The sequence below is a fragment of the Piliocolobus tephrosceles genome, chromosome 16 (genome assembly GCF_002776525.5).
Source record: "Piliocolobus tephrosceles isolate RC106 chromosome 16, ASM277652v3, whole genome shotgun sequence".
NCBI lineage: Eukaryota > Metazoa > Chordata > Mammalia > Primates > Cercopithecidae > Piliocolobus > Piliocolobus tephrosceles.
This window is the reverse complement of record NC_045449.1, coordinates 71,639,851-71,651,247: the sequence shown is the minus strand read 5'-3', so window position 1 is coordinate 71,651,247 and position 11,397 is coordinate 71,639,851. Positions and strand designations below refer to the sequence as shown.

Genomic DNA, 11,397 nt, shown 5'->3' with positions numbered 1-11,397 from the left:
GTCACCCTGCCTAAAAAGACAGTCCGGAAATCCCCTTGTTCCTGGGCGAGGAGAAGCTGGCCCACAGGGAGTGACGGCATTGAGCAGATACTACCCTTGACTCCCTCATGGATGGGGCGTGGTCTGCTGACCTTGACAGCGATCAGGGCAGGGGGCTTGGACGGAAGGGGTTAGCTGGGGAAGGTGAGGGAAAGGACTGGAGTTAGGACAGGGTGCAGCGACCACATCCTGTGACGAGGAGGCATCTGTGACCTGTGTGATCTGCCAGGCAAGCAACACAAGTCATTGTACTGCTACATGCCTGCTACTGAGATAGGAACAAAGAGAGGCTGGTCCCGCCTCTTGGTGCTCTCCGTTGGACACCTCTGCTGGGCAGTACTGGCTTTTACCACAGGTATTTTTCTGCTCTTCATTCTCTCTTCCTCTCCCTCTCTCTTTTCCGGGACACTCACACACACACTTGCACACTTGTGCACAGTTGCACACACATGCATTGAACACATGTGCACATATATGCATTTGCATACACTTGCACACCCACATACCTGTACACTAGCACCCATTTGCATGCATACCCACACACTTGCACACATGTGCCTTTGCAGAAATACACCCTTGCACTTGTGCGACACACCTGCACACTTGCACACAGGCACAGACACACCAGCATGCATTTGCACACACAGCCACAAACTTGCATAAGCAGCACTTGTACACTGACACACATCCTTTGTGCCTATGCAGTGCACACTTACACATTTGCACACAGCTACGCCTGCTCACACATTTGCACACACCCACCTACACACTTGCACACATGCTACACACTTGAGCGTGCAGCACACATACGCATGTGCACACAGGCACATTTGCACACGCACACAGCAGTGGCACACACTTCTCTATCACTCTCCCTAGTCACTGTTCTCCCCTGTGATTCCCACCCCTCTGATCGCCTCTGCTCACTTGCTGCCCCCTCCACCGGAAGAGACCTGGCCTTGGGCCCTGTCTGTCTGTCTCCACCGTGCAGGGAGGTTTCACAAGGACTGGCTGATATCTCGCCTTGAGCTGGGCTGGCCACAGCTGCTGCTGAGCGGAAGTCTCTGGGGGCGAGGCTGAGAGGAAACCACACTCTCGCTCCGGTTCCTGCATCTCTGGCCTCTGGGGAGGGGTGCGGAGTTGTGTGGGTGTGAGATGGCTTTGAAGGAGGGACAGCGTGAAGCTTTTCTCTGGGTCTCTTCTGTCTCCAGGAGAAAACTAGGCCACTGTGCTCCAGGAGAAGGGAAAACCCATGTCCCCCCACAGGCTGGGCCCCCACTGGCAAACTGGGCTCCCAGGCCCTTCTCAGCCCATGCTTCTGTCTCTGCCTTGTCAGGCTTATTCTTCAGGCCTTTGAAGCAGCCTTTGGTGGGCAAACAGGATCTCAGGGAGCCCTGGCCTGTCTCCTCCAGAGCTTGTGCCTTGGCCCCGGGCAGGGGCCACCATGGGCTGTTAATGTAAATGGCATCCCCTAGAGTTGTGCAGTGTGGGGGCAACCCTGAGGTGGCAGCCCAGCCCCCTGTCTGCAGCTTTTGCTACCCAGCCCAGCTCCAGCTCTGTCTCTGTCACTGGGGGTGGCGGGGGAGTCCGGAGCTCAGTGACAGGGCCACTCCTGGCAGATTGTCCCTGCCCCAGGTGGAAGGGGAGGGGGGAAGTGCCCATCCTCCATCCTCCTATCCTGCCAGCGGGGTGGGCACTACTATGCAGGGGAAGGTCTGGCTAAATAATGATGCTGAGCTTGGGACACAAGCCTTCTCCGTGCACCTACTGTGTGCCAAGTACCATCCCAAGTGCATTATGGATGGCAACTTGTACAATGGCTCGGAGAGGCACCACTACAATCACCCCCAGTTTCTGTCTGCTTCCAGTCCTGGCCACACAACTAATAAGCAGCAAATGGATTTGATGTGATTTTATCTGAACCTGGGCAGGCTGGCCCAGAGCCCACCGTCTAACCATTGAGCCGTCCAGCCTGTCAAGACTCCAGGATCACTGGCGTCGCACCCCTCTGTCATTTCCCAGGGAAACAAGCTCTAGCAGCCCCTACCCCGTGGGCACTTTGGCCCAGACTCCCTGCCTCCCTGCCTTTCATGTCAGCAGCCAAAGAACAGTCTCCTTTGCAGGAAAGGAGCCCATCGGGGGTCTTCTCTTGCAGGCTCTGTCTTGCGTGTGGGTCCTGAGCTTTCTTATTGAGTAAGGGGAGGGGCAGCAGGGTCAGTCCAGTGCAGAGTGGATGGAGGCTGGATGAGGCTCTCTTGAAACCCCAAACCCAGTTGGGATTCCGGGGAAGGATCCTTAGGTGGGTCCTGACTGGCTCTTCCAGAGGTCAGTGGGGCACGTGGCTGGAGCCCAAATAGGAGGGAGGGAGCAAAGGTGGCCCGAGTCCTGGGGTGACCAGGCCCTGAACCTGCCCTACTGGGACTCCATTCCCTGACTCTAGGCCCCCTTTCCCCACCACGCAGGACACCAGGATCTTGCCTTAAGATAGGAAAGGAAATGCCTTATGGTGAACAATTCTCCAGGTCTCTAGTGTAGCTCCAACAGGTGCCAGAGGGACATGGCAGGTGACCCTGGTCTCCTATGACCCTGATTTTACTTGCTGTCATGAGGTCAATCTCCTACCTTGACCCACCTCCTGCCTCTGCTTTCAGAAGGGCAGAAAGGAGGGCCTCTCCCGCTTCCCAGCCGCCTCCCGCCTCCTGCCGCCTGGCAGCGCTGGGCCCCCCAGCAGCAAGGTTCAGGAGGGGAAGAACCTCTCGCAGGTGAACAAATTGCTGCACATCAGACACATTCTTTTCAAGCCTCATTTTCTCTCCTTTTCATGCTAACTTTCCCACTATTAAAGAGCATTTTTAAAAAGAAGATGAAAAAAGGGAGAGAGAGAAAAGAAGGATGAAAGTGTGAGCGGGCACCCGGAAGTCCTTTTCAATTGCCGGCTGCTGTGTAGGGTCTGATCTAAGAGCAAGAAATTGGAGGATGCTGGAGGGGCGAGGTTTCATTTCAGTCCCGCCTGTTGGGCCGAGTCCGGGGCGGGGAAGGAGAGGTGATGGAGGTGGGCCTGGCTGGGCCCTGCGGCCCTGGAGCCTGCCACCCAGCCCTTGGCCTGTGCCTGGCACAGGAAGCCCCTCAATAATTTCCTGTTGAATGAATGAATGAAAGAAAAATCAGTGAATGGAGAAGGGCTGGATTCTTTTGTGGGGACCTTCCACGCCACCTTCTCTGTGGGGCTCTAGGGCTGGCTGAGAAAGAAAGGACAGATTCGGCAAAAGTCAGGCGGGGGCTGGGAAAGCATTAAGTGGACCAGGCCTACTACAGCAAGACCACACCTGCACTGCTGCCGCACTGGTGACATCTGTGGGTGCAGCCACGGCGGGTGGGCACAGTTTCACATGGGATGGGGACTGAGCCTGGGTTGGGTGGGCGACCCCTTCCCCTTCCCTAGCCCTCTCCCCACCAGCAGGTACTATTGGGTCTGAGTGAAGAAAAAAGCTCAGGAGCATGCCAGGAAAGTGTGACCATGATGATACCTCTGAGATGAACCCAAGAAGAAACAGCAGAGTATTATACAGGGGAACAGGACTCAGGGTGGGCTTCAAGTATCATTAAACATAATCAAATATTTAAAAAGTTATTATTAGCTGGATGCAGTGGCTCACACCTTTAATCCCAGCACTTAGAGAGGCCAAGGTAGGAAGATCACTTTAGCCTAGGAGTTTGAGATCAGCATGGGCGAAATAGTGAGACCCCATCTCTAAAAAAAAAAAAAAAAAAAAACCAGAAAATAAAATACAAGAAATAAAAAAAAATTAGCTGGGCATGGTGGTGCACACCAGTAGTCCTAGCTACTCAGGAGGCTGAAGCAAGAGGATTGCTTGAGTCTAGGAGGTCAAGGCTGCAGTGAGCTATGATCATGCCACTGCACTCCAGCCTGGGCAACAGAGCAAGACTCTGACACACACACACACACACACACACAAAAGTTATTGTTTAATCCAAAGGATGGAATGCTATTCAGCAAGGAAAATGAAGGAGCTACTGGTACATGCGGCAATGTGGGTGAGCCTTGAAAGCATTGTGAGAAGTGAAGGAAGCCAGACTCTGTGTGTATGACATTCTGGAAAAGGCAGAGCTTTAGGGACAGAAAACCCATCAGTGGTTGCTTGGGGTCAAGATGGGGGGAGAAGATTCACTGCAGAGGGCCAGGAGGGACTTTCTTGCATCATAGAAGCATTCTCTATCTTGATTGGATGGTGGTTCCATGACTATATATGCATGTTAAAATCCGTCAAATGGTACACTTAGAATTAGAATGGGTTTCATTGCATGTAAATTGTACCTCAATGAAATGGGTATTTTAAAAAGCTACAGCTTTCTGCAATCCTTCTATGTCCTAGGCATGAGCTGGGAACATCTAAATATAGGATTTTCAATACTCAGAACAACCCAGTATCTTTTCAGAGAGATGGGCACAGGCTTTGCGAGGTCACACAGCTAATACAGGCCACCCAGCTCATATGCCAGCATGGAGGTAAAGGCTGAACTTTCTGCCGGGGGCCTGGGGGGCAGTGAGCACAATAAGACCTGACCATGGTGGCCATGGAACCTGGTCCCTCAGGGTTCTGTGTTCCCAGGGAACTGCTGTGTAAGGCCCGGTCAACTGCACACAGGAGCTCAGATCAGCTTTCTCTCCAAACCCTTTGGGTATTTGAGTCCCTGGATTTTTCTAAATCAGAGTTTGGTTAGACCTGGTCCCCCAGAAATGCCCTCAGAGTCCCAGGCAGGGACCCCAGCCACTTGCCCTGGAGGAAGCCCTTGGGATTGTCCGCCTCCTTCGCCCGCCTTCTCTTTCTCTCTGGATATCAGCATATTTGTCACACTTACTTCATTTCTCCTCCCATTTGGTGACACAAGGTGAGCTGAAGGAGAGCTGCTTGGGTGAGGATTATGAAGGCACGGGTGCCATGGAAACCACTCTGAAGGCCCCCTAAAGCTGCAGCCATCAGGAGGGGCTGCTCTGCTGTCATTGGTCGGCCACGTGGACCCTCTCCCTAACGTGATGCATGAGTTTTATTTATTTTACTCTGTTTTGCATCTTATGCCTGCTCTTGGCTTCCTCACAGTCCTGGTGCAGGATGCTGCCTGCAGGTCCGTAGGATAAAGGTGCTAATGTTTTTTGTTTCTCTTTTTTTGAACTTCTGACGTTTTAGGCTCATTTTCTGGTGCTCTCTCCTCCATGCCAGAAGGCAGCACTGATTTCAAGCCATAGATATTGGAGGCAGAAAATGGGATTATGATAGACAGAGAGGGAAGCCAGCTCCTCTAGCAGGTGCTATAGAAATGGCTTCTGATTGGCCGGGCGCGGTGGCTCAAGCCTGTAATCCCAGCACTTTGGGAGGCCGAGACGGGCAGATCACGAGGTCAGAAGATCGAGACCATCCTGGCTAACATGGTGAAACCCCGTCTCTACTAAAAAATACAAAAAACTAGCCGGGCGAGGTGGCAGGCACCTGTAGTCCCAGCTACTCGGGAGGCTGAGGCAGGAGAATGGCATAAACCCAGGAGGCGGAGCTTGCAGTGAGCTGAGATCTGGCCACTATACTCCAGCCTGGGCGACAGAGCGAGACTCCATCTCAAAAAAAAAAAAAAAAGAAATGGCTTCTGATTTTGGTTACAGAAGCAGTCTCTAACTTTCCCTGCAAATCCAAGAAGCCCTCAAAGGGGCCAAAGGCAGGCTCTTTAGTACAATGTCAATCTGAGCAGAATGGAAGAGCTTCCAGAGGTTGTTAGTGAGATTCAAAGCCCTGTGGGTGCCTTGATCTTCCTAAGCTTGCTTTTAGAGAAGTGTGCTGTCGAGGCTTCAGGAGGCCGCCAGCTTCTGGTTGGACCTCAACCTCCTCCTCCCTCAACCTCCTCCTCCCTTTGAATAGGAATCAGAAGAATCTCTTACATTAGCCTTTGCCTTGATAGTTTTTATATCTTTCATTTTACTTCTTTCCAGCAATGGCCCTGAGAAATTGGCAGGCGAAGTGCCATTAGCCCCGCATTGGAGAGGAGGAAATTGAGACCCTATATATATATATATATTTATTTTTTGAGACAGAGTCTCGCTTTGTCGCCCAGGCTGGAGTGCAGTGGCAAGATCTCAGTTCACTGAAATCTCCACCTTTCTGGTTCAAGTGATTCTCATGCCTCAGCCTTCTGAGTAGCTGGGATTACAGGCGTGTGCAACCATGCCCGACTAATTTTTGTATTTTTAGTAGAGATGGGGTTTTGCCATGTTGACCAGACTGGACTTGAACTCCTCAAGTGATCCACCTGCCTTGGCCTCCCAAAGTGCTGGGATTACAGTCGTGAGCCACTGCACCCAGCTGAGACCCAATAATTTAAGTAGAAGGGCTAGGACTGGGGCCTGAGGCTGCTGCTCCCTGCCTAAGGCTCTGAGGCTGCTTGATCACAGGGTCAAGATCTTTGATGAAGCCATTTGCTCAAGCTGTGGGTGGGCTTTTCCTGGTAGGAAAGTTACCTGAGACCTGGCAAAGATGGGACCTTTGAAGTAGTGAGGGGGAATGAGCAGTCCTTCCAAAGTCAAGTTCCTCAATGAAGTCCTTCTAAACACTCTCTCTCCTCCCTGCACACATGCCTATGTGCACACAATACACATGCTTGTTCATGCTTTATCCCTCTTGGTTAAGGGTCTATCCCCATCGAGCCATTAAAGTTGTTCTGGTGAAATCTCTGATGACACTTTTTTTTTTTTTTTTTGGCTTGTGAAAACCAACCATTTTGTTATTTCATGAGTTTATGAGTTGACTGGGCTCAGCTGGGAGGTTCTTCTGGATAGGCTGCAGTCATAAACGAACATGACTAGGTCAGAGTCCCCAAGATGTATCACTCACAGGACTGGAATTTGATGCTGACTCTGGGCTGGCCACTCCACCAGGGCTGTTGCTTAGAGAGGCTACGCATAACCTAGGCTGGGATTCTCACAGCATGGGTGCTTGGGTCTGAGAGGGAGGGCCCCAAGAGAGCCTATTTTAAGAAAGAGGAAGTGAAATGTGCCAGTCTTCAAGACTGGACCTAGAACTGGCATAATGTCACTTTTGCTGTGTTCTCCTGGTTGCCTGATGACATCTCAAGTACCACGTCCAGTGGACCATTTGGGGCCTCATCTGAACTGAGCTCTCTGGCCACATGACGAAACTGACCTGCCCCTTCTTGAAGGCCCCTCCTCCCCGACTTCACTGCATCCCTCTGTCTTGGTCTTGTCCCCCTCTGTGTTCCTGCCACACTTTGATAATTTCTCTTCTCCAGGTTTTCTCTTCCTTGTTTCATTCTTGGCCTTTTCCTCTCTCAACTCCACACACTGTCCCTGAGACCCCATCCAAGCCCATGATGTGATGTCCTATCTGTGCCAAGGAACTCCAAGTCTGTCACTCCAGCCCACACCTGAGAACCAGCCTCGGGCATCCAACTCTCCCAGACATTCTTGCCCAGAGGCAGATTCAAGAATTCCAAAGTGCCTCTTGCTCAGTCCATCCAGAGAGGAGCTTGCCATCCTACCCCTAAACTCGTTTCTCCTTGTGAGGTCCCCAACTTGGTCCCCTGGACTTCTGACCCCAACCAGCCCCTCCACCATGTTCCTGGATAACAGAAAAGGCACTACTTGGGTCATCAGAAAAAATAACTGGAAGTGATTTAGAAAAATAAAAAGGAGTGCCTACTGCTCTAGGATTTTTCTTACTTTAGAAGGAAAGCAGATAGAGATCTGGGAGCAGCCCCAGCTTAATTGGAAAGCCACATTTGTACAGGCTAGAGGGGCCTCAGGAATGGCAAACAGCTTCTCTTTGCTCAAAGGAATTTTCTGGAAACCATAATGGCTGCCCTTGCTAACCACAGGCTGGTCTTTCTGGCAGAATTAGCACGAGTATGTGGTCAGAATGGCCGGGCTGGAGCCAGCCTGGATGTTTCTGCAGTCTGATCTCCCTTAGTGCCCACAAGTAGGGGGCTGGGATTCAGGGAGCATGTGGGTGCCCCAAGGAGCTGGGGGGTCACAAGGGAACCTGGAGATTGGTGAAGTGCAGTTTGGCCTAAACAGGGAGTAGGGCCCACCCTCCCTTCTCTCCACGCCCTCCCTTCTCCTGGAGCCCTCCCCTCTCCCTGCATCCTTCCTCTCTCTGCTGAGCAGCTTTCTCTTTCTGAGGAGCCGAGGGGCACAGGAGTAAGCAGGGGAGCTAGTGTGTGCTGAGTGCCCGCTCGGTGCCAGGCATTTTCACACCATCTGTCACATCACACTCACCCCGAGGGTGGGTTCCATGATCACCTCCATTCTTCCTAAGAGGAAACAGGCTCAGAGTGGTTCAGAAGTTGCCCAAAGTCGCAAAGAAGAGACGCTGGGGTTTAGTCCAGCTCTGTCTGACTCCACAGCCAGCTTCTGGGCACTGCTTGTCTTACACTGAGGGTCCACACTCTGCTGTGGGGAGGCGGGGCAGTGCAGAAACCAGGCCTCTGAGGGGGTGTGGACATACTGGATCCAGGCAGCTGCTGGATACTATAGGAACAGAAATGTCTTCCACCAGTGTGGCTGAGCCGGGCCTCCCCTAACATCTAGCCCCACCTCCCATCATGTAACACGACACTGCTTTGCTGTTGAGGCTGCGGTGGGACAGGAAAGAAGGATACAGGTTGTGATCTGTGTTTGGTGATGGTGCAGGGAGGGAGGGGGGCAGCCATCCCTCTGTGGGGACCAGGGAGGGTTTCAGAGGCAGGTTGATTCTTTCGGGGCATGCCACCTGCATTTAAGGGGTGGCCATCAGACAGGTGACCTACTGGACTAGACTCTTCCCTGGATATCAAAACAGGTATAAGCTTCAGTCCCGCCATGTGGCTGGGGAGGAATGGGGGAAGAAGGGGCCCCTCAAGAATGAGAACATATTATTGAACATGGGCCTTGCAGGCTTGGTCTGCAAGGCTGGACTCTGCAGGCTTGACCTGGGGCAAGGGACACAGAGACCGTGAAGGGGACTCCAGTTTTGGGTTTGAGCAGAGTGGAGGGGCTACTGGTTCAGGAAGAGGCTGCTTCGAGTGGAGTCAGCCAGCTGACACTGAGGCAAAGGGCTTCCCACATGAGCATCTTTTCCAGGATGGCTTTTAAAACAGCCAGGATGAAATGGGCACATCCTTGGACACATTCAGCGAGGAGATGGGGCTCCCGCGAGGCAGGGGCCGTGGGAGGCGCGGGACGGGAAAATGGGCTCATTTTTATTGCTTTGTGTCCTTTGTTTCTGGCTCAAATAGACCCGGTCCTGATGTCTGCTTCAGCTTCAGGAGCAGAGCCAGTATGCTTGGCACTTCCGCATGCATCCTCTCCCCTCCTCTCCCCCGCAACCCCCGTCACTATCTCAGATCTCTTTCATCCACCTGCAAAATGATTAAGGCTTGGGGCAGCCTGAGCCAGGACTGACAAATCAGGTGCAGGCTTTCAGAGACTAAATCCTGTTTTGAAGTCTGTTTACTCTAAAAAAAAAAATTAATCTCTTTGATGCCTGGAGAAGAAAGATGCATATTAAACAAAGACCCAACTCTGAATTCCAAATGCGTGGCCGTTGTTATCAATCTCTCCAGGTCCAAACTCGGGAAAGCATGCATCCTCCGTGTGCGCCCTTTTCACCAGGCGTGTGGACACGTAATTCATTAGAGTTAATTAGTCAGTCACATGCATCCCCCAGATGCTGGATCAGAGCCTTCGTGGGGGCCTGTGCAGCTGTTGGATAGAGAGGGAGACACAGTGGAGATGGCAAGGGCAAGGGAGCTGAGGCTGAACAGTCTAGATCTCTGAAACAGACGGTGTGTGTGTGTGCGCGCGTGTGCGCGTGTGTGTGTATGGTCATTTACACCCCTGGGTACAGCAGCGGGTGCGGAGGAACATATTTGGGTGGGAGCTCTGAGCACCTGGACTGTTGGCTGGCTCTGCTCCCACCAACTTTGTGGCTTGAGCTGCCTTCTGCATGTCCCTCATCAAATCACCTGGGACATCACTGGGGGTCAGATTGTGTCCTCTCCTGGCAAAATTTACATGCTAAAGCCCAAGACCCCGGTGCCCCAGAATGTGACTGTACTGTGTTTGGAGATGAGGTCTTTCAAAGGTGATTAAGTTGAAATGAGGCCATTAGGATGGGTCCTCATCCAACCTGACTGGTGTCCTCACAATAATTTGGACACAGAGACACCAGGGATGTGTGAGCGCCCGGAGACCATGTGAGGACACAGTGGGAAGACAGACACCTGCAAGCCAAGGAGAGAGGCCTGAGGAGAAGCCAAACCTGCTGACACCTTGATCTTGAGCTTCTATCCTACAGCACTGTGAGATGATACATTTCTGCTGTTGAAACCACTCCTAGTCTGTGGTTCTTCGTGATGGCAGCGCCAGGAAACAAATGCAGATACCATCACCTTCCTGTCGGCAGTCCAAGTTCACCCAGCAGACCCAAGGAGACGCTGCAGGCGAAAGTACCGTGGAGATTAGCAGGCAACAGGCAATTCTCTTTCATTCTTCTCTTATTGCATTAAGGAGAAAATCTCATTTGGTGAAGGTATGTCTCTAACACCTTGCTAACACTTGGGAATCTCCCATTTGAAAAAAAATGTAGATAAAATTCACTGAACATAAAATTAACCACTAGCCATTTTAAAGTGTGCACTTCTGTGACATTTAGTGTGCTTGCAATGTTGTGGAACTGTCACTTCTATCTAGTTCTAGGACACTTTTCATCACTCTGAAAGGAAAACCCATACTCATTAAACAACCACTCCTCGTTCCTCCTTCCCTCACCTCGTCTCCGCCCCCCTCCCCACGCCCCCTGGCATTCAGCACCTTGCTTTCTGGCTCTGTGGATTTGCCTATTCTGGATATTTCATAGAAATGTAATTATTTTACATGTGACCTTTTGTGTGTGGTGTCTTTCACTGAACATAATGTTTTAGAGCTTCCTTTGTGCTACAGCCTGAATTGGTGCTTCCCGCCTTTTTGTGGGCCTCCTGTTTTTTTTTTTTTTTTTGAGACGGAGTCTCGCTCTGTTGCCCAGGCTGGAGTGCAATGGCTGGATCTCAGCTCACTGCAAGCTCTGCCTCCCAGGTTTACGCCATTCTCCTGCCTTAGCCTCCCGAGTAGCTGGGACTACAGGCGCCCGCCACCTCGCCCCGCTAGTTTTTTGTATTTTTTTAGTAGAGACGGAGTTTCACCGTGTTAGCCAGGATGGTCTCGATCTCCTGACCTCGTGATCTTGGCCTCCCAAAGTGCTGGGATTACAGGCTTGAGCCACTGCGCCTGGCCGGGCCTCCTTTTTTTTTTTTTTTTTTTTT

The 11,397-nt window shown here is 51.8% G+C and overlaps 1 long non-coding RNA gene across 1 annotated transcript in view; it reads left to right on the top strand.

Moving 5' to 3' along the window:
• The first annotated feature begins 257 nt into the window (after positions 1-257).
• LOC111542366 overlaps positions 258-11,397 on the top strand; it is a 15,649-nt gene continuing 4,509 nt past the window's right edge. Inside the window, exons 1-2 of the long non-coding RNA XR_002731531.2 lie at positions 258-394; positions 10,260-10,628. This is a non-coding gene — a long non-coding RNA (uncharacterized LOC111542366). The remainder of the gene's footprint in view (positions 395-10,259; positions 10,629-11,397) is intronic.